Source organism: Gobius niger (assembly GCF_951799975.1).
Source record: "Gobius niger genome assembly, chromosome: 3".
Classification (NCBI taxonomy): Eukaryota; Metazoa; Chordata; class Actinopteri; order Gobiiformes; family Gobiidae; genus Gobius; species Gobius niger.
The window spans coordinates 20,685,964-20,707,431 of record NC_136854.1 but is presented as its reverse complement, the minus strand read 5'-3'; positions in this window follow the sequence as shown (position 1 = coordinate 20,707,431).

Below are 21,468 nucleotides of genomic sequence, written 5' to 3'. Positions count from 1 at the left end.
TTTTAGTTTAACCAAACATAATTACATGAACAGTACTTATATGTATGCAATTGTTGTTGATTTCATTTGATTTTATTTTTTTCAAATCTCATTTTTATTTTTACTTGTTTGAAGATTCCCTGTAGAGGTTCTTGATTCTTTGCCACTGACAGCCGCATCTGGAGTGTGGGCGGATCTCTTCTAATTAAGCATGTGGGATTTCCAGAGGAAAAAGAAAACTGCACTGAGGGTGAGGGACTGACTCTCTTGCCACTCAAGTTGTGTTTGAAAATACGGTTGAAACTCTCAATTTTATTTCTAATTTTTACTTTACTTACCCCTTCCATCCCCTGTTGTTCTTTCAGTAATGCTTTATAATAAGGGTACATAAATTCATCATGACTTTATGAATTAATTCATTATGAATTTATGTGAGGTCATGATGTTTCATGATGAAATACTCATGAATTCACACTGTTAATTCAGGCAATTAACTCATTAATGATGATGATTCATTTATCATGATCATGATAAATTATTTGTTGTCATGACTTCATTACGAATGTGCCCCTTAAAATTAATTGCTGCAGCTTTGATAACTATAGATATCGACCCTGTTTTAGGATGAGCAGTTACACACAGAAGAGAGCTTAAATCGCAGAATAAATGAAGAAAAAAGTCTTGAATATTTCAAGAGTTTTTTTCTTCATTTTTTAAAAAGAAAAACAACATTTTAGACACTTTTAAACATGTATAGGCTTATAGCTGTGTGCTCAACCAACATAAAAAGAATAATTAATAATAATAATGCATTGGATTTATAGCGCTTTTCTGGACACTCAAAGATGTTTCACATTGCATTCTTCATTCACTCCATACTCAGTGTAGTAAACGACTGTTGTAGCGACAGCTGCCCTGGGGTAGACTGACACAAGTGAAACTGCCAATTTGCACCATCGGTGCAACCACCACCACAGTGGGGTGACAGTGGTGCAGATGGTAGAGCGGGTAGTCTCATGATTGGCAGGTCGGGGGTTCGAATCCCACCTCCTGAAAGTATACACTGTCATTGTGTCCTTGGGCAATTCACCCACATTGCCCCAGTGTCTGTGTATGAATGAGAGTATGAATGGGAGTATGAATTAGAGTATGAATGAGAGTATGAATGGGTGAGTGGATCCTTGCTGTAAAGCGCTTTGAGTGCCTAATATAGGTGGAAACTCTAACACTACATTCTCACAGGCGGGTAAAGTGTCTTGTCCAGGGTCACAACGACAGTGTGCGTATGTAGGAGCCTTGATTTGAACCCCCAACCTATTTGTTAGTATGTTTATACAGGCTTTCAAAGCTGCAATGCATCATTTTAAGGGGCACATTCATGCCACAGCTTGTTTCTGCTGCACAAGAATTTATCATGAGCATGATAAATTAATCATCATTAATGAGTTCATTGCCTGAATTAACCGTGTTAATTCATGAGTATTTCATCATGAAGCATAATAATAATAATGAATAATAATAATGATACATTTTATTTGTATGACGCTTTTCAAGACACTCAAAGACGCTTTACGAACAAGAATAAAAAAATCATCATGAATTCATAATGAATTAGTTCATGTCATGATGAATTCATGCATGAATTATAACTAGTTCATGCATGAATTATGATAAATTCATGCATAAATTATAGTGAATTCATGCATGAATTCATGTACTCTTATTATAAAGCGTTACCAGTATGGTTAATAACGACTGTTGCGATGGTATGAAGTTGCTGCCATCTAGTGGTGGTAAGAATGCACTTCAGTTTTATGTATAACAGGAACTGTTCTATTTGACCATATTCACATCCACTTTGAAAACAGTTCCGTTTAGCTGTGCATATGATGATGGACAGTTTACTGTTACCTGCATTCTTTGCTTTTGATTTGATTTCATAATGCTTATATGATTGTCTTTATTTTAAATAATTGAACTTGTTTGGCAAAGCACATGCAATTGCTTCCTGTATGAATCACTGTCTACAAATAATTTGCCTTGCCTACCAGAATCACTAGGCTGGAGGATTCACTTATTATACATGTTTTTAATGGTAGGGGACAAGGAGGGAACTTGCAAACTTGCAAACTTCACACAGAAAGGCTCTGTCTGGGGATCAAACCCGGGACCTTCTTATTGTGATGCACAAGCGCTAACCACTATGCCATCATGGTTAAAACAGGAATGTGATGTTGTGATTTAAGCTATTTGGTCTCTTTCTAAACATGGAGGGAAAAAGTTACACAATTGTTTTGCTTAAGGTTAAATGCATTGTTTATTATTTTCTTGACTGTTAATTCTAGGTCCTATATCAGATACATTGAGTTTCTTGTTTCTTGCGTATTACATCACATTAGAAAATGGTTTCCTCATGAAAAATCTTCCTGGATTAGTTTTTTGGTTGCTGTGTATTTTTGTATGTTTGAGCAATCTGTCTCATTCTAGACGTCGCATTCCTTCAATCCTTTCTTTGCCAGCAGAATTGAGGTGTTTGGTAAGATTAGGAAGCAAAGCCAAATTGTTCCGGTTTCAAGTGAGTGGTTTTCCTCGTGGTTCCTTCACCAGCAAAAGAACAAAACCTAATCAGGACTAAAACAGGTCTGGTACAGAAACCACTCCTCTGTGTTGGCCATTTATTCGTTGTAGAACCAGTGGTTTGAGTTAAAAATGTGAAATTTTATTGCAAAGGTGTCACAAAAAGTATTTCAAAAAGCTTGAATGAAGCATATTACAGACCATTTATTTCTACAAAGCTTTATTATATTATGAATAATTGTATTGTCAGACATGTGACAAGGTTTGCTGTTATAGTGTCATGCAGAGCTGAACAAAACGTTAACTGGTCAACAGATCAACAGCATTTAGGCACTCTTTGTTATCCAGATAACAAATACAGTAACAATAAAATAATAATTAAGTGTGTTTGTTGAGTGTGTGCGTGCATACATGTGTGTGTGTGTTGAATAGGCTTTATATAACATTAATGATTGAAACACAAAATATCAAAGCGCTAAATAAACAATGTAAGTCTAAGACATTTAATTTTCTTAGTTAGGTAAATAATACATATTAAGTAGTTCATTTTTTAATTACATTTCATAAAGCATTTACATTCAAAATGATCAAATATTTCATAAAATAAAGTTCACAATTTTAACATATAAAAAGCACTTCTTTTACCATGTTATTGTTGGGTAATTTCATTGTGCTCATACTTAGTTTTGTGTTTCCTCCCATGCCGGACGTCTTCCTATTTCATCGGACATTTAGGTTACTTTGTAATAGCTTTTATTGAGCAGATTCATTGAATTGCTCTCATCTGTAAACTGTAAGGTATTGGGTTAAAGTTACACATCTGTCAGAAAGCGTGTGATAGTCAGAAGTATTAATGTCAGGAGGGACATGGAGATCAGTTTGGGTTGGGAGCTGCTTGCTGATGACTCTGAAATAGTTGTTAGAGTAGATGTTATTTCAAACAGAACATTTTAGAAAATTTGAATACAAAATAATGAAGCTTTAACTTACGTGCTGAGACGCTGCCTGCTATGACATTCAAGGTGGTGGAATTGGACAAGGCGGTACTTAATTGTGATGTTGCAGTGCTGGATGCTGGAACTGAAGTTTTATTTTTGTACACAAGAGTCATGTCAACAGCTATAGATCCACTCCTGTAATTATACATGGGATTTTTAGTGATTTTTTGCACTTAAGAATCTCTCTTGTTCTTTCTTTTATAAAAAAAAAAAGCAACACTTACGTAAATGAATTAATTATAGAGCGTAGAAAACTTGAACCATAAAGATTCGTACAAATTGCATTGACCTGTTAAAGAAAAAGAAGCACAGACAAGATATTTACACTGTATAGTTAATGTAGTTTGTTATTTTATGACTATTTTGTTTCATGCAGTTAAATAGTGTGCATTGTTGCAGTACATACATACATTATGTTGCTATTTGATTATCTTACCTCACTTAGCACGGTGTTTGCTAAGGTCTTGAATGCCGTAGAAGATGAGTTCTGGAGATCAGATGTAAAGGTTTGGTCTAGTTTAAAAGTTAAGGTCTGTGTTCCTTCACTGGATGATGGTGCATTTGTATTTGCAGTTGTAGTGGTTGCAGCTGCGGTTGTAACAGCCACAGCAGCGGTTGTGTTTGCTGCAGCAGCAGCTGTAGTAACAGCCACAGCAGCAGTCGTATTTGCTGCAGCTGCAGCAGTTGTAACAGCCACAGCAGCGGTTGTGTTTGCAGCAGCAGCAGCTGTAGTAACAGCCACAGCAGCAGTCGTATTTGCTGCAGCTGCAGCTGTTGTAACAGCCACACCAGCGGTGGTGTTTGCAGCAGCAGCAGCTGTAGTAACAGCCACACCAGCGGTGGTGTTGGCAGCAGCAGCAGCTGTAGTAACAGCCACAGCAGCGGTGGTGTTGGCAGCAGCAGCGGTGGTGTTGGCAGCAGTAGCAGCTGTAGTAACAGCCACAGCAGCGGTTGTGTTTGCAGCAGCAGCGGTGGTGTTGGTAGCAGCAGCAGCTGTAGTAACAGCCACAGCAGCGGTTGTGTTGGCAGCAACTGTAGTTGCAGCACTTGTTGACTCTGAAATTGATTAAAATTTCAAAATATTTTTAAAAGAAGTTATTTAGTTGTATTGCTGAACAATCCATGTAGCAAAACACATAATATTCATTACCAAATCAATAAATAGAGCCCAATCAATGTATACAGCTGGACATCTTAGATCAAAAATCATCACATTTTCTTGCACAGGTGTTGAATATGGCACAGACACTAATGCAACCATGTCACTCTCTGATTCAATTTCATCAGAATTCTCGCTCATCATCTGGGATGATGAATAATCAAAAAGTTTCAATGCGCTGCCTCTTTATGCTTCTGGTCAGACTAAGTAATTGAGACTAAGTGTGAGGAGCACAAGATAAATAAAAAAAATACATCTCACCATTTTTTCTATTTTCTACAAAAAGTAGCAAAAGCAACTAAAAATATATATATGAATAAATATTTCCACATACCTGCTGAGACGCTTCCAGACACTACGCTTAATGTGGTCGAGCTGCTGAGTTCTGTGCTTAGAGCTGAAGTTGCTGAGCTTGATGTTGGAACAGAGCTTTGATTGGTGTACACGATAGTCATGTCAACGGCAACAGATCCACTTCTGTAATAGAAAGGAAAAGGTCGTAAACACAGCAAAAGAACAGACGAATGTGCAAAAAAAGTGTCTTACTTGAAGGAATTAATAACTGATCGACTGAAAGTTGATCCATAAAGTTTAGTACATGCTGCATTCACCTGCAAGTTCAAAGGGAACCGTTAAAGCAATACACGCTCTGATCTATGTTCAGCTCATGGTAATCTACAGTAACTATGTGTGTGTTGTACATTATGTGCTTGTCTTTAACAACCTTACCTCACTAGTTACAGATGACGCTAAGGCCTGATAAGCAGCAGAAGATGAGTTAAGAAGATCGGATGAAAATGTTTGATTAAGTTTAAAAGTTAGGCCCATTGTTCCTTCACTGGATGTAGAGGCAGTCGTTGCTATGGTAGCAGCTGCAGTGGTTGCATTTGCATTTGTCGGTGGAGGAGATGTCATGTTTGTAGGAGCAGGAGATGTTGCGTTTGTTTGCGGAGGTGTCGTTGCGTTTGTTTGCGGAGGTGTTGTTGCGTTTGTTTGCGGAGGTGTTGTTGCGTTTGTTTGCGGAGGAGAAGTTATGCCCGCTGATGTAGCATTACCTGGTGAAAACAAACAGAACATTCAGTTATGCCTGATGGACTAATTTAAGGGAATGAATGGTATACAAACACAATATTCCAATCCATAGGCCTATATCATATGTTTAATCAATTTTCAGAACAAATAGAAAATAACTATGAAATGTCTGCAATAAGTATTTTTTGTCTCATGTAATGAAATGTCAATATTATTTACTTGTGAGCAGTGAACTCCTGCACACAACTGGCCTTGTGTGTATAGAATATTAGGCACTATGCAAATGGACATGGATAGTTATGTACGAGGGGTGGGTAGGCTGCAACTGCCATTTGTATGTTTCTTAACATCAAAATAATGAACTGTTTCTGTTACTGAACTGTTAGCAGCTGGTCATAGTTTAGAATGATGACTTTAAACATTTGTTGACTTTCCAACAACGCCACTCCACTTTCATTGTCTGGGAAAGATAAGCTTTTATTTTAACATAAAGGTATTTAAGGTAATTTCATGTTAATTTTATTTTGAAAATTGATTGAACGAGTTTTAGACAGATTTATGGGCGGATGGGCCATTCAAGTAAATTATAATATGTATATTGCTTACTGGTTGCAGTGGTTATGACGACTGTTGTAGGAGCTGCAGTTGGAGCTACGGTTGTCTGTTGGCTGTTGGCTTGAATTGAGAAAAATATGATTACAAAAGTCTTCATGAGTACCTTTGTTCTTTTAAAGACGAGGGCAATAAAATATCAAACAAATACTCACCACTTGCAGAAATTGTTGAAGTATTAACACTCAGGGAAAAGTTTGAACTGGATGAAGCCTCCACCAAAGTACTAGCGACAGAAGTTGTATTTGGCAATGTATTTCCTTCATTAAAAACCAATTCTGCCTCTGTTTTAACAGATCCTTTGCTGTAGAGGAATAAATGTATGACAATCAAGAAAAAAATATTAATAAAATAAAATATAAACTCTGTCTACAAACCTGAACGCTTTAATTATGGTACGGTTAAATTTTGATCCATATTGAGCAGAATAAACGGCATTAAGCTGTGGAAATAGTAAAAAGACAATTAAGTACTGAATTAAAGCAAAATGTAATGTATTTGAAAATGTATTATGAAAACAATAACGCTCTCACCGCGTTTGTGACTTTTTCTTCCAGTGCCTTGAATTCAGGAGAGGATGTGTTTTCAAGGCTGGGTGTAAAGGTTTCCTGCATCTTAAATTCAAGTGTTATTTTTAAATCTGTCTCAGGTGCTGCTGTTATAACAGGTGTAGTTTTCTGTGTTGGTGGAGGTGACGTCATGTTGGTTGGTGGAGGTGACGTCATGTTGGTTGGTGGAGGTGACGTCATGTTGGTTGGTGGAGGTGACGTCATGTTGGTTGGTGGAGGTGATGTCATGTTGGTTGATGGAGGTGATGTCATGTTGGTTGGTGGAGGTGACGTCATGTTGGTTGGTGGAGGTGACGTCATGTTGGTTGATGGAGGTGATGTCATGTTGGTTGGTGAAGGTGACGTCATGTTGGTTGGTGGAGGTGACGTCATGTTGGTTGGTGGAGGTGACGTCATGTTGGTTGATGGAGGTGACGTCATGTTGGTTGGTGAAGATGTGACATTGGCCACTGAAAAATAAATAAACATGAGTTCCTTTTGTATGAAATTAATAATGTGCATGTCCGTTGAGTTCTTACTTGGTGTACTGGCGGTGATGACAGTTGAAAGAGCAGTAGTAGGGGCAGCAGTTGGTGTTTCCACAACTAAGAAATATAAATAGAATATATTATTATATAGAGTATCCCTGTGACATTGTCAAGAAATGACCGCCAAGAAAATGCTTACCCTCTGCCGAAATACTTGATGTATTGACACTCAGTGAAAAGTTTGAACTGGATGTAGCTTCTACCAAAGTGTCAGTGACAGATGAAGTATTGGGCAATGTGTTTGCCTCATTAAATACCAATTCAACATCTGCTTTGACAGACCCTGGACTGTAAATAAAAAGGAAAACATCAATAGTATAATGTACAATTATTCTATAAAAGTTCTGGAATAATACCTGAAGCCTTTAATCACTGTCCGATTAAATGATGACCCAAATTTGGCTGAATAAACATTATTAAGCTGTGGATGAAAAGTTCAAGATTTTAGGCTTGCATCATTTTATAGACTGACTCTACAATAATCTATAGAAAACAAGATCTCACCGCTTCTGAGACTTTTTCTTCCAATGCCTTGAACTCAGGTGAAGATGTGTTTTCAAGGCTGGGGGTGAACGTTTCCTGCATCTTGAATTCCAGTTTTATTTTTGGCTCTTCAGGTGCTGGTGCTGTGGGTGCAGGTGTAGTCGGAGTGTTTGGGGTTGAGACTTTGGTAGGGGAAGGTGATGTCATGGTGGTTGGTGGAGGTGACGTCATGTTGGTTGGTGGAGGTGACGTCATGTTGGTTGGTGGAGGTGACGTCATGTTGGTTGGTGGAGGTGACGTCATGTTGGTTGGTGGAGGTGACGTCATGTTTGTTGGTGGAGGTGATGTCATGTTGGTTGGTGGAGCTGATGTCATGTTGGTTGGTGGAGGTGACGTCATGTTGGTTGGTGGAGGTGACGTCATGTTGGTTGGTGGAGGTGACGTCATGTTGGTTGGTGGAGGTGACGTCATGTTCGTTGGTGGAGGTGACGTCATGTTGGTTGGTGGAGGTGATGTCATGTTGGTTGGTGGAGGAGACATCATGTTGGTTGGTGAAGATGTGACATTGGCCACTGAAAAATAAATAAACATGAGTTCCTTTTGTATGAAATGAATAATGTGCATGTTCGTTGAGTTCTTACTTGGTGTATTGGCGGTGATGACAGTTGAAAGAGCAGTAGTAGGTGCAGCAGTTGGTGTTTCCACAACTAAGAAATATAAATAGAATATATTATTATATATTCCTGTGACATTGTCAAGAAATGACCGCCAAGAAAATGCTTACCCTCTGCCGAAATACTTGATGTATTGACACTCAGTGAAAAGTTTGAACTGGATGTAGCTTCTACCAAAGTGTCAGAGACAGATGATGTATCAGGCAATGTGTTTGCTTCATTAAATACCAATTCAACGTCTGCTTTGACAGACCCTGGACTGTAAATAAAAAGGAAAACATCAATAGTATAATGTACAATTATTCTATAAAAGTTCTGGAATAATACCTGAAGCCTTTAATCACTGTCCGATTAAATGATGACCCAAATTTGGCTGAATAAACATTATTAAGCTGTGGATGAAAAGTTCAAGATTTTAGGCTTGCATCATTTTATAGACTGACTCTACAATAATCTATAGAAAACAAGATCTCACCGCTTCTGAGACTTTTTCTTCCAATGCCTTGAACTCAGGTGAAGATGTGTTTTCAAGGCTGGGGGTGAACGTTTCCTGCATCTTGAATTCCAGTTTTATTTTTGGCTCTTCAGGTGCTGGTGCTGTGGGTGCAGGTGTAGTTGGAGTGTTTGGGGTTGAGACTTTGGTAGGGGAAGGTGATGTCATGGTGGTTGGTGGAGGTGACGTCATGTTGGTTGATGGAGGTGACGTCATGTTGGTTGGTGGAGGTGATGTCATGTTGGTTGGTGGAGGTGATGTCATGTTGGTTGATGGAGGTGAGGTCATGTTGGTTGATGGAGGTGACGTCATGTTGGTTGGTGGAGGTGACGTCATGTTGGTTGATGGAGGTGACGTCATGTTGGTTGGTGGAGGTGATGTCATGTTGGTTGGTGGAGGTGAGGTCATGTTGGTTGATGGAGGTGACGTCATGTTGGTTGGTGGAGGTGATGTCATGTTGGTTGATGGAGGTGACGTCATGTTGGTTGGTGGAGGTGACGTCATGTTGGTTGGTGGAGGTGATGTCATGTTGGTTGGTGGAGGTGACGTCATGTTGGTTGGTGGATGTGACGTCATGTTGGTTGGTGGAGGTGACGTCATGTTGGTTGGTGGAGGTGACGTCATGTTGGTTGATGGAGGTGAGGTCATGTTGGTTGGTGAAGATGTGACATTGGCCACTGAAAAATAAATAAACATGAGTACCTTTTGTATGAAATGAATAATGTACATGTTCGATGAGTTCTTACTTGGTGTATTGGCGGTGATGACAGTTGAAAGAGCAGTAGTAGGTGCAGCAGTTGGTGTTTCCACAACTAAGAAATATAAATAGAATATATTATTATATAGAGTATCCCTGTGACATTGTCAAGAAATGACCGCCAAGAAAATGCTTACCCTCAGCCGAAATACTTGATGTATTGACACTCAGTGAAAAGTTTGAACTGGATGTAGCTTCTACCAAAGTGTCAGAGACAGATGATGTATTGGGCAATGTGTTTGCTTCATTAAATACCAATTCAACGTCTGCTTTGACAGACCCTGGACTGTAAATAAAAAGGAAAACATCAATAGTATAATGTACAATTATTCTATAAAAGTTCTGGAATAATACCTGAAGCCTTTAATCACTGTCCGATTAAATGATGACCCAAATTTGGCTGAATAAACATTATTAAGCTGTGGATGAAAAGTTCAAGATTTTAGGCTTGCATCATTTTATAGACTGACTCTACAATAATCTATAGAAAACAAGATCTCACCGCTTCTGAGACTTTTTCTTCCAATGCCTTGAACTCAGGTGAAGATGTGTTTTCAAGGCTGGGGGTGAACGTTTCCTGCATCTTGAATTCCAGTTTTATTTTTGGCTCTTCAGGTGCTGGTGCTGTGGGTGCAGGTGTAGTTGGAATGTTTGGGGTTGAGACTTTGGTAGGGGAAGGTGATGTCATGGTGGTTGGTGGAGGTGACGTCATGTTGGTTGGTGGAGGTGAAGTCATGTTGGTTGGTGGAGGTGACGTCATGTTTGTTGGTGGAGGTGACGTCATGTTGGTTGGTGGAGGTGACGTCATGTTTGTTGGCGGAGGTGACGTCATGTTGGTTGGTGGAGGTGAGGTCATGTTGGTTGGTGGAGGTGATGTCATGTTGGTTGGTGGAGGTGACGTCATGTTGGTTGGTGGAGGTGACGTCATGTTGGTTGGTGGAGGTGATGTCATGTTTGTTGATGGAGGTGATGTCATGTTGGTTGGTGGAGGTGACGTCATGTTGGTTGGTGGAGGTGACGTCATGTTGGTTGGTGGAGGTGATGTCATGTTGGTTGGTGGAGGTGACGTCATGTTTGATGGTGGCGGTGATGTCATGTTTGTTGATGGAGGTGATGTCATGTTGGTTGGTGGAGGTGACGTCATGTTCGTTGGTGGAGGTGACGTCATGTTGGTTGGTGGAGGTGATGTCATGTTGGTTGGTGGAGGTGACGTCATGTTTGATGGTGGCGGTGATGTCATGTTTGTTGGTGGAGGTGACGTAATGTTTGATGGTGGCGGTGATGTCACATTGGTTGGTTGAGTCAAGGTAGCATTAGATTGTGCTTGAGCTACAAAAAGCAAAGGAAATGAGAATATGTTTTATTTATTATTTGAATTTATCCGACACTTAAATGCTAGGCTTATTAAAATATTCCCTGAGCCTTACTTCCTGGTCTACTAAGCACTCCCTTCACAAGCCCCTCCCTCCCCCTCCCCTCGCACCCCTTCCCCATAGGTGCTGTCAATAAGGATATAGTTTAGAAAAATAATACGGTCTGTTGCTGTAGCTTTGGAGATATTTTTGCACCTGCGATGGAAGGAGAAGTTAGGAAGCTAAGGAAAGTATTTAGTGGTTACATAGTGCTGCAGGTGAAGCTCGGGGTAAATGGGAGGTGCTCCAGATGAGCTGGCATGGTAGCACTTAAAATGGGCATTTGGGGAGGTTAAAGACTACTCAAACATGTGTGAGTTGCTCAAAACATGATTCTTACTGTGTTTTCTCAAAAGGTAAGAAAAATGTAATATGGTAAAAGCTCTAAAAGGTCGATTTTGTATTATATAAGTTACTGAGAGAATTCTGCGTCTAATTCACACAGCATTCTTAAAATGCAACACTCCTTTTCAAAGAAGAGATGCATCTAATCCACAAACATGTAACTACAAATATCTCTACACTCCTTACCATGACATTTACATCATTGATTTACATCATTGAAATGTTGTTTTTTAAAGCACCTAATTTGCACTTAGAAGAAGCATATTAGGCACTTCAACCAGCAGCAGACTGCAACTTTTTGTGTTATTAAATAGAATTAAAAACAAAATACATGACAACATAACCAGGATTCACCAACTATATTATTAAATACATTTTTTATTTTTATTTTTACTAAATGAAATATGTTATTCATTATGAGAAGATCATTCTGATGTTTAGTTCCATAGAGTGTGTTTGTAAATGCCAAGTAATGTGTGTCTAACAAAAGGTGTAGCAAAATGAGGACCATTTCATGAGGTCATTTTACCTGTTGTTGCATTGGTTGCTGATGTCCCTATTAGACCTGCATGGGAAAAACAATTTATATACAGTATTATGAAATATTTATTACATTGTAAATAATACAACTGACTTAAAGTGAATTTTGAGTGAATTACCTGCTAACAGGACAAAAAGTGTTAATGGCTCCATATATCTGAAAAAAGTTAGTACAAATTATTCCCAATGTCTAAAAAATTAAACTTTTTAATCATATGCATTTCTACACTGTTCCAAAAGCTTACACCTAAGAAGCTTAAAAAATGCAGGTAAAAGCAGAGCCGGTTTTTCCTATGCGCAAACTACGCAAGGTGGGTAGAGCCCCCGCAGCCACAAAGGCCCCGCATCATCTCAGTCACACTACGGTGTTGTTTCACTGATTAATCAACGCGTTGTTACGGGGACAGGCTCTCTGACAGCGCGCACTCACTCTCCGCCTACTTTGCCACATGTAACACCAAAACGGAGCAGTCTGCTGAAGTGAAAGAGTAGGAGAGTCCAAAGCGCGAGTCTGCCTCCCGGTGCTCGCTTCACCTGATGCTCCCCTCATGCGCGGCTCCTCCGCGGCTGCATGTCACCGTGTCCCGGACTCTGGGCCGCAACGGCCACACTCTCATTTAAACTCTCTTGTGTCTGGTGAATCTAGAGTATCAGGACAGTAGTTTGGTAAATAGACGAGTAAAAAGCCGTTCTCCGTGGCCTTTTTGTTTAAAAGTGGAGTTGAATCCACATGGTTCTCATGAGCACAATAACTTACAGTAACTCTGGTTCTCTGAATGTGCACAGTCTAAAACTCACAGGCAAATTCCCAGTGGTCAGACAGAAATAACCGTCAGGTGCAGGTTTTAGTTAGTTTCAAATCAGTGGTTCCCAAACTGCGGGTCAGGGACCAGAGGTGAGAGAGTGGGACCATTTGCTATTTGCCATTTTAAAAAGTGGGGGAAATAGACTAGTAGTAGTCCTAAATCCCAGTCTCACAGTGGCTTCGTGGTTAGTGGTTCTCACACAGAGGGACAGGGCCTGAATTGAGGTCTGTATGTTCCGCTTCTGCCCTGCTCTACTGTACAGTGGAACTGTTTTTGACCATAAATGGATTTGCTCTTCATCGAATAGCCATAGGACGCAACTGTAGGGCCCCTGTGTGGATTTTTGCTTAAGGTCCCAGAAGGGCCAGCACCGGCTCTGGCTAAAAGGCTTCTTTTTCATATGAGACATAATTAACTGTCCATATGTGACATTAGGGAGCATAAATGAGATTAACAGGTAACAGTTTTGTTTTTTTGGGTTTGTTGTAGAAGAATAACGGAAAAGGAAAAGAAATTGATGTATTCAGTCTCAGTCACTCATTTATTCCAAGGCTTTGTAGGTCATCCATTTGTGATCACTGAAAATAAATGATCAAGTAAAACACGATGCATGTTCCTTTGGTTATTGAGAAAAGCATTTTTGTTTGTTACTTATGGCAATTTTCAGCCTCTTTTTCAATGGATCGTGGGCAATGATTTTTAATGAGGAGGCAGTTGGCCGTGACAAGATCACTTGAAGGGCAACAGTCTCCTCTGATTCAGAGGGAAAATTCGTATTAAAATCTCCTATATCTTTTTAATATTTGAAAAAATTAAAAACCTTATGAGTTCAGACACAATGGAGGCTAGGTCACCAATGACCATTTTGTCATTAAGTTGAATGAAAGAAAATAGAGATTTGGATATACAGCAAAAATACTTGTTACAGTTTGGTTTAAATCATTATAAAATTTTAACTAAATTGTGTGGTTCACGGTTACAAGTTATAGGAGTTTGTTTGTGGGAATCTGTGGCCAAAAATTTTAAGCAACAAATTTCCCACGAAAACATATTTAGTGTAAATATAATCTTTCATTACATTTCTGTTTTATTATTGAAAGGTGTGGGGAAAAAAAGGTATAATATTAGTAGCATTATATTATTCACAGATATTAAGATCTCTGTCAGAATCACTATTTCATACCATTTTTATAATTACATCAATCAAATAATTTTTTGCCATTAAAAGGATGACTTGAACTTACCCTGGTAGAGTTTAGTGTCCAAACTATGGTTGTATCTACTGCATAGGTATGGCTCTGAGTATGCCAGAGATCACAACGTAAGCATCCAGTGTGAGAGTAAAATGAGATGGTCTGCTTGAGAAAGGTTTTTGTAGAGAAGACCAGAAAATCTGCCCTGTGAAAAAAATGCACTGACAAACTTGAAAATCTTGTTTCCCTTGGTGAATGAGAATAACAATGCTCGTGTTCTGGGTGATCTACAGAAAATATTTGTGACATTTCAAATATGCATTCTTCTCTTTCAGTGTAGAAAGCTCTCCTGTCATGTTCACGGACAAGTCAGGTGTTTCCACTTCATATTTCAAACAACGGTCAGTTTGTGGCTTATGTGTTATAGCATTTATCTACAGACACAAAGCCCTCATTCGGACTGAAGGTGTGTCCTCGGGGGAGACACTTCACCCACCTTGCTTATGTGTCAGACTCTGTGTGCAGATGAGTGATTCGTGGTCGTTCGGCAGATTGGTAACCATCGGTCAAACTTAGGGCAGGGATACAATCATACCTAACGCATCTGTGTAAGCTCTCAGTCGTACAGGAGTTGTCTATGTTAGATGAAGGTTCTTGAGTCATCTTCTGTACTAGAAACGGCAACTACAGCATTTCAACTTCATGATTTAGGAGTGTTTTTGGTCAGAATTCATGCCAAGAACATGTAAAGCTAATATAACTCAGCCTTGTTTTTAGCTTCCTTAGTACCGTGCAATGACGGCTTTTCATCCATGCGTCTGGCATGAGGACGCCTCAATCGGTACATCTCACACAAAGCAACCAGGTATATATAGCCCCTGTTTGTCGCTTCATTTTTCATTTTCATTTATTCATTTGTTTGAATGGGACAGTGCACATTAATAAACAGACAACTAGTGCTGTAAATATGCCAGATTTAGCTCAGAGCCAATATCCATCTGCAGTCCTATGGGGTAAAAACATACATGAAAACAACACAACAACATACAAAGAACACTCAATCCATAAATTGATAAAATGAATTTATTTTGGCAAATTGTTGATACAACAGGCACCTGTTGGTGACAGATGTTGCAATATGGACAGTGTATGTCGCCAACCAACTGGACAGTAGTCGGCCCTGAAAGTGGAAGTTTCTCCTGGTCTGAGTGTGCTGGCAGACCTTGAAGATGGTGTGCAAGAGTCATCGTCCTGCCTCATACTTAATCAAGCTGCTGTGTGAGACTGAGGAGCAGACTCAGCTCCTCCAGACGTGACTTTGGAATAATACCTTTACACTTTACTCCTCTGCAGTCTATGTCCACAATTCTTCAAAGACTTACTTTTGCACAATAATATACATTCATTTTCAGGTGACATTTTTGCTCAAGCCACGTCGACAGTGGTGCAGTTGGTAGATTGGGTTCTCATGATCAGAGGGTCGGGGGTTCCTATCCCAGCTCCCGCAGGTGCACACTGTCGCTGTGTTCTTGAGCAAAGCACTTCACCCACCTTGCCTTCAGTGTCTGCGTACACTGGTGTATGAATGGGTGACTGGTTCCTTGCTGTAAAGCACTTTGTGCCAATGAAGGTGTAAAATATGGCTCAAAATTTGTCTCATAGGCTCAAAAGAGTAAAATAGTATACTAAATATTATAAACTGTTACTTGATGAATGTGTATTTTTTTGCGTAAATAAAACTCTGGTTCAAGCTTGAGAAATGAAGCAAACTGTCAAAAACACACATTAAATTCAATTTATTGTAAGCATTTATTCACTGGTATCACGTGTCAATGTCTGTGCACATTAGGTATAAAAGGACAATGCGGTAAGGTGAATGATTCTTGAGGCTCTACAGATTCAAAGTTTAAATGCATGCCGCGGGTTACTCATCTATGTGCTAACTTCTGACCATAGCGTTGATATTTTACAACAATGAAAATACTGCAATATGCTTTTACATCTTGTCGGCCTTTACTCCTGTACGTCAGATCAAAAACATGGGAGTAATCTTGTCAGAAAACACCAGGGGCATATTCAGTCTCTTCTGTTTGACCTGGTCATGGACCTGGACATTTTTGACAAGGGCTAGTCTAGTATAGGGTTTATTTAGGTTGCCTGCCATGTATTAAGATAGATTGTTGGCAACCCCTCCATGTAGAGGACATCTCTTAAGGCCTGTTAAGTAATCATAACACATTAGTATGGGTAGATAATGTCTAAACATTAGATGGAGATATTATTCCAGCTCATATTAGCTTTATTTGTAACAAAATTACTGTAAGGTATGAAGAAAATGCACAAATGTATAAAAAATTAAGTTTATTGAATAATATGACAAAATACAGCTATTGCAGGTGGAAAAGACAAAAACAAAAGTCACTCTAGGGGTAAACTTGTGTAGTTGGTGTCCTGGCTGAAATTGTACCACAAGGTGTACGTAAGACAAGCAAAGGTTAGAAATCTCTGACCTGAGAGGAAAGGTCATAACTATAATGTGTAAAGAAAGAGAAGTTTGCAGCTGAAAAACACACATTTAAGTTTAAGAGTTTAAGAACAATTTAAAGTCATTCTTATTAAAATAGCAAAATTAGACAAGCCTATGATGCATTAGTTGGGGGAGGCTGGAGACCTGACAGGGCCGGCCTGAGCCAATTTGGTTGCCTCGGCAAGATTGAAACCAACAAATCAATAATATTAATTTACTAATATATACAGTATATATTTGCTGCAAAAAACGTATTTGTTTTTTTGGTTTTATTTTTTTAAGTCGACCTCTCCTGTCATACATTATACAAAGAATATTACTTTTTAAATATTTGTTTTAAATATTTTATAGCCAGGTCAGTTAGGTAAAGCTCTAACCCACAGCCTGAAGAAAGCTGCCTTAGGAGGAACACTGCTGTGGGAAGTACGGTCCACTGAGTGCTATCCTCTTCTTCTGCAGGCTTTGTCTTATTATGATACAATGTTTAATTTATCTGTAGTCCGTTCATTACTATTCACATGGTGTCTCCTGTCCCACTCCCCCTCGGGAGTGCCTGTCGAGATCGAACGGATTACCTCGGCTGAATGGAGGAACCCTGCATACTGGAATCTGAGGACTGGACGGGCTGCAATCTTGGCCCGTCTGCTGAGGGAGGGATCCTTCGGCCCTGGGTTTCTGGGAGTGGATCTCTCCTTCTGTGCTTCTCCTCAAGGTTTCTCTTTTCTCCCGCTGGGTTTTTGAGTTTTTCCTCGCCGTGTTGGAGAGTCTAAGGACGGGGGACACCCGCGCCGCTTGTTGCCTCCTGCTGCCGACGTTTATTTGGACATGTTTGCCTGGATACTTCATTCACCTGAACTTTACATTGTCATATTTATTGCTCTGTTTTATTGCCTGAATGTTTGGTGCAGCCTTGTGAGGCAACTTCTGTTGTGATATTGGGCTATAAAAAAAACATTGATTGATTGATTGATTGATTGATTGATTGATTGATTGATTGATTGATTGATTGATTGATTGATTGATTGATTGATTGATTGATTGATTGATTGATTGATTGATTGATTGATTGATTGATTGAAATACTTTAACACTTTCATTGCCGACGTTCTGAAGTGCATGTTCCAAAACCAAAAAAAATGTAATATTTTTTTAAATTTCAAATGCAAAATGGTGCTGTATTTGTTGTACTGGTCCGGCACAAATACAGCACCAGTATTTGTGACATCTGGCAGCACAAATACTGAAATATGAAATGTGACATGAAGGATTTGTTTCTAAGTGGAAATGTGGTGCGTTGATTTGCTTTCTGTACGGAATTAGATTTAGGTATGAGAGATCAAGATCAACCTCCAAAATAAAATAAAAAATAAAAAAATAATTTCATTCCTTCATTGAGTTATAGGGCGGCATGGTGGCGCAGTGGTTAGCACTCGTGCTTCACAGCTAGAAGGTCTGGATTCGATTCCCACCTGGACGAGGCCTTTCTGTGTGGAGTTTGCATGTTCTCCCTGTGTGTGCGTAGGTTTCCTCTGGATACTAAGGTTTCTGACCACCAGCCTGGCTCCACATCTGGAGATGGGTCCCCGGGCGCAGCACTGCTGCCTGCCCACTGCTCCTTACGGGCCATCTAGTGTAAACGCAGAGGCCAAGTTTAATTGTACTGTTGATGTATAATGACAAAAAACCCTAACCTTATATCTCTCTAAAGTCTCAAGCAGCCACAATGCTAGTTCTTTACTAAAATTGCCACTACATCAACACATTTTCATAAAAAGACCAATCCTGCCGGTCATATTTCACAGACATCTGGCCACACCAGCCAGAACAGAAATTTCCCATTTTGCATTTGAAATGTTAAAAATATAATTTTTTTGTATGTTTTTGGACCATGGACTGAGGTAACTTTCTGACAGAGAGTTGGCAATTAAAGGGTTACATTCTTTTCTTTTTCAAAAAAAAAGTTAATTATTAATTTATATGTATGAAAATGAAAAAATAAAAAAAAAGATCAATTCGACACATTTATGAGTGTTTTTGGTCAGAATTCGTGCAGCAATGTAACGTAATTAAAGTACAATCAAATATCAAAAGGAAAGCAGACCTATAGGGTTGAATCACAGTGTTGTCATTAAGCACGTTAGGTTAAAACTGTGAATTTGCCTGTTTGCAAGTCAAACGGGGTAAAAGCAACTAAACAAATAAAACTCTTCAACTGATACTAATATTTAAACATAAACTAAACTTCTGATGGATGTGTGGGTGTTTGCAGCAGTATATGTTTGTCTACATTCCACTTCACTTGACTAGACCAATGGTGGAATTGCAAATTTTAATAGTAACAAGTTCTGCCTGTTGTGAAACCTACTCCACATTAAAAGTCATAATAATAAGCTGACATCCATTAATCTACAGGTGATGCTTTGCTCTTGTTAGTCTCGCAAAAGGACTTACAACCGGAGTTAGTTGAACCACATTATACCATGGAACAAGTACTTGGTAAGAGAATTATCAGTGTTTATTAATTGTTGTAATATTGCAATGTTTTATTTATTTTGTTAAAAAAAACAAAAACAAAAAAACACTGTGTATCAAAATATAAATATATCATTTGCCATAGAAAATGTGTGTAAGCTACAATGTTTGCAACACTAAGCAAGAAAAAAAGTCAGGGAATATGTAACTTTTTTAAAGGTGTGATTGAGGGTTAAGCTTTAACTTTGACAGCCCTAGTTTTAATATAAGTAGATTTTTTTTAGTGGAAAAATCTGTTAAAATTTAAATTTCGCCTCAATAGATCAAGTTATTGAGGCGAAATTAGATATTAAAAATTCCCTCTTAAAATACCTTCAGAATATTAAGTCCAAGACTTAACAATATTTGAAGTCTGGAAGTGCTGCTGACGTGGATTTATTGTCGCACCAATCTCATAAAAATGCATTTTGAGAAAATGGCTCTTGAAATTACAATTTTCCATAAAAATCTATGGAGAAACATTAAATCAGTGCACTAATTAAATATGTTATTGTGAATATTAGGTTTTGTTTTGTTTAAAGTTGAAAAAGGAGTTTTGCCCGTCGCGTCTCCCCTTAATTCTTGAATGTCTGTTAACTTTTATTGTGATTTTGATGCACCTTATATCACGTGCATTCTTACATGAGTCACAATGTTTGCCTGCTGCCTCTCGTCAAGAGGAAACCAATTCAACATCTCCAATAAAAACTTTTAAATATATTGCCAGTGTTGTCATGTTGTCAATAATAAACATGTTCTCTGATAACTCTTTCTTCTTAATCTCGCTTTGTGTTGAGGTAACAGGCAAAACTGTGTGCCCTGTGCCCTTAACTGTTTAAATGACCCTACTAGGTGTAATTTGCCACTTCAGCAAAGGGCAAACACTACCAACTATGTCACATTAAGATCATTAAAACCAACAAACTTTGTAAAATGTTTTCAAATTATATCCAAAATGCAGATATTCCCTGACTTTTTTTCTTGCTTAGTGTTTTAACAAAAAAAATAAAACATTGCAATATTACAACAATTAATAAACACTGATAATTCTCTTACCAAGTACTTGTTCCATGGTATAATGTGGTTGAACTAACTCCGGTTGTAAGTCCTTTTGCGAGACTAACAAGAGCAAAGCATCACCTGCAGATTAATGGATGTCAGCTTATTATTATGGCTTTTAATGTGGAGTAGGTTTCACAACAGGCTGCTTAACATAACTGGCAGAACTTGTTACTATTAAAATTTGCGATTCCACCATTGGTCTAGTCAAGTGAAGTGGAATGTAGACAAACATATACTGCTGCAAACACCCACACATCCATCAGAAGTTTAGTTTATGTTTAAGTATTAGTATCAGTTGTAGAGTTTTATTTGTTTAGTTGTTTTTACCCCGTTTGACTTGCAAACAGGCAAATTCACAATTTTAACCTTACAATAACGTGCTTAATGACAACACTGTGATTCAACCATATAGGTCTGCTTTCCTTTTGACATTTGATTGTACTTTAATGTTTCATCAGCAGTATAGCTCCATAACACAACAGTTGCCTCACAGAACCATTAATCAAATCAAACAGAAACATCGTAACATAATTTAACAATGGACTATTACAAATAGAGCATATGAAATAATAAAACATCATGGTTTGATGCTTTTTTGTACTGTTTGTGGACATAAACCCTGGGTGTCAGTGCTGTGCTGAGTGATCAAGAGAGTCACGACTTTTTCTTTTTGAACTGCCTGAAAAAATTCATATTCATAAATGATCCAATCTGGCCGGTCTCAAGGCAAGCAGGGGGTGACTGTGAGCATTCGCCTTCCCTGATCAAATCTAAGCTACCACTTGGTCTGTTGCTGCAAATGCATACTTGGCTTCTCAGGCCGTTAAATGCAAACTTAACTTTCTATCCGGATTATCCTCCCATGTAATGGCCATTTAATAAAATCATAAAATGTGGCTACTGTATCCGACCCACAAACAGCACAAACTAAAGGATTTTTTATTGAGAGTATTGGATATCCTTGTTCATTATTAATACTGTATACAATAATAAAAATAATAGCCTAATTCAAAGCAAGTGGTGTTTAGCGCATTGACTTTACAAGAACATGATTATTTTTAAGTCTATTGCATGGTCGTCAAAAGAAAGAAATAGTTGAAACCTTCCTTTCAATGGCAGGAAACAAAAATGTGTTTCATGACGTTGTTGCTGGTAAAAGAACCGCACTGACAACATTCTATTTTAGCTCACAAGATGTAAGGAATGTTTTTT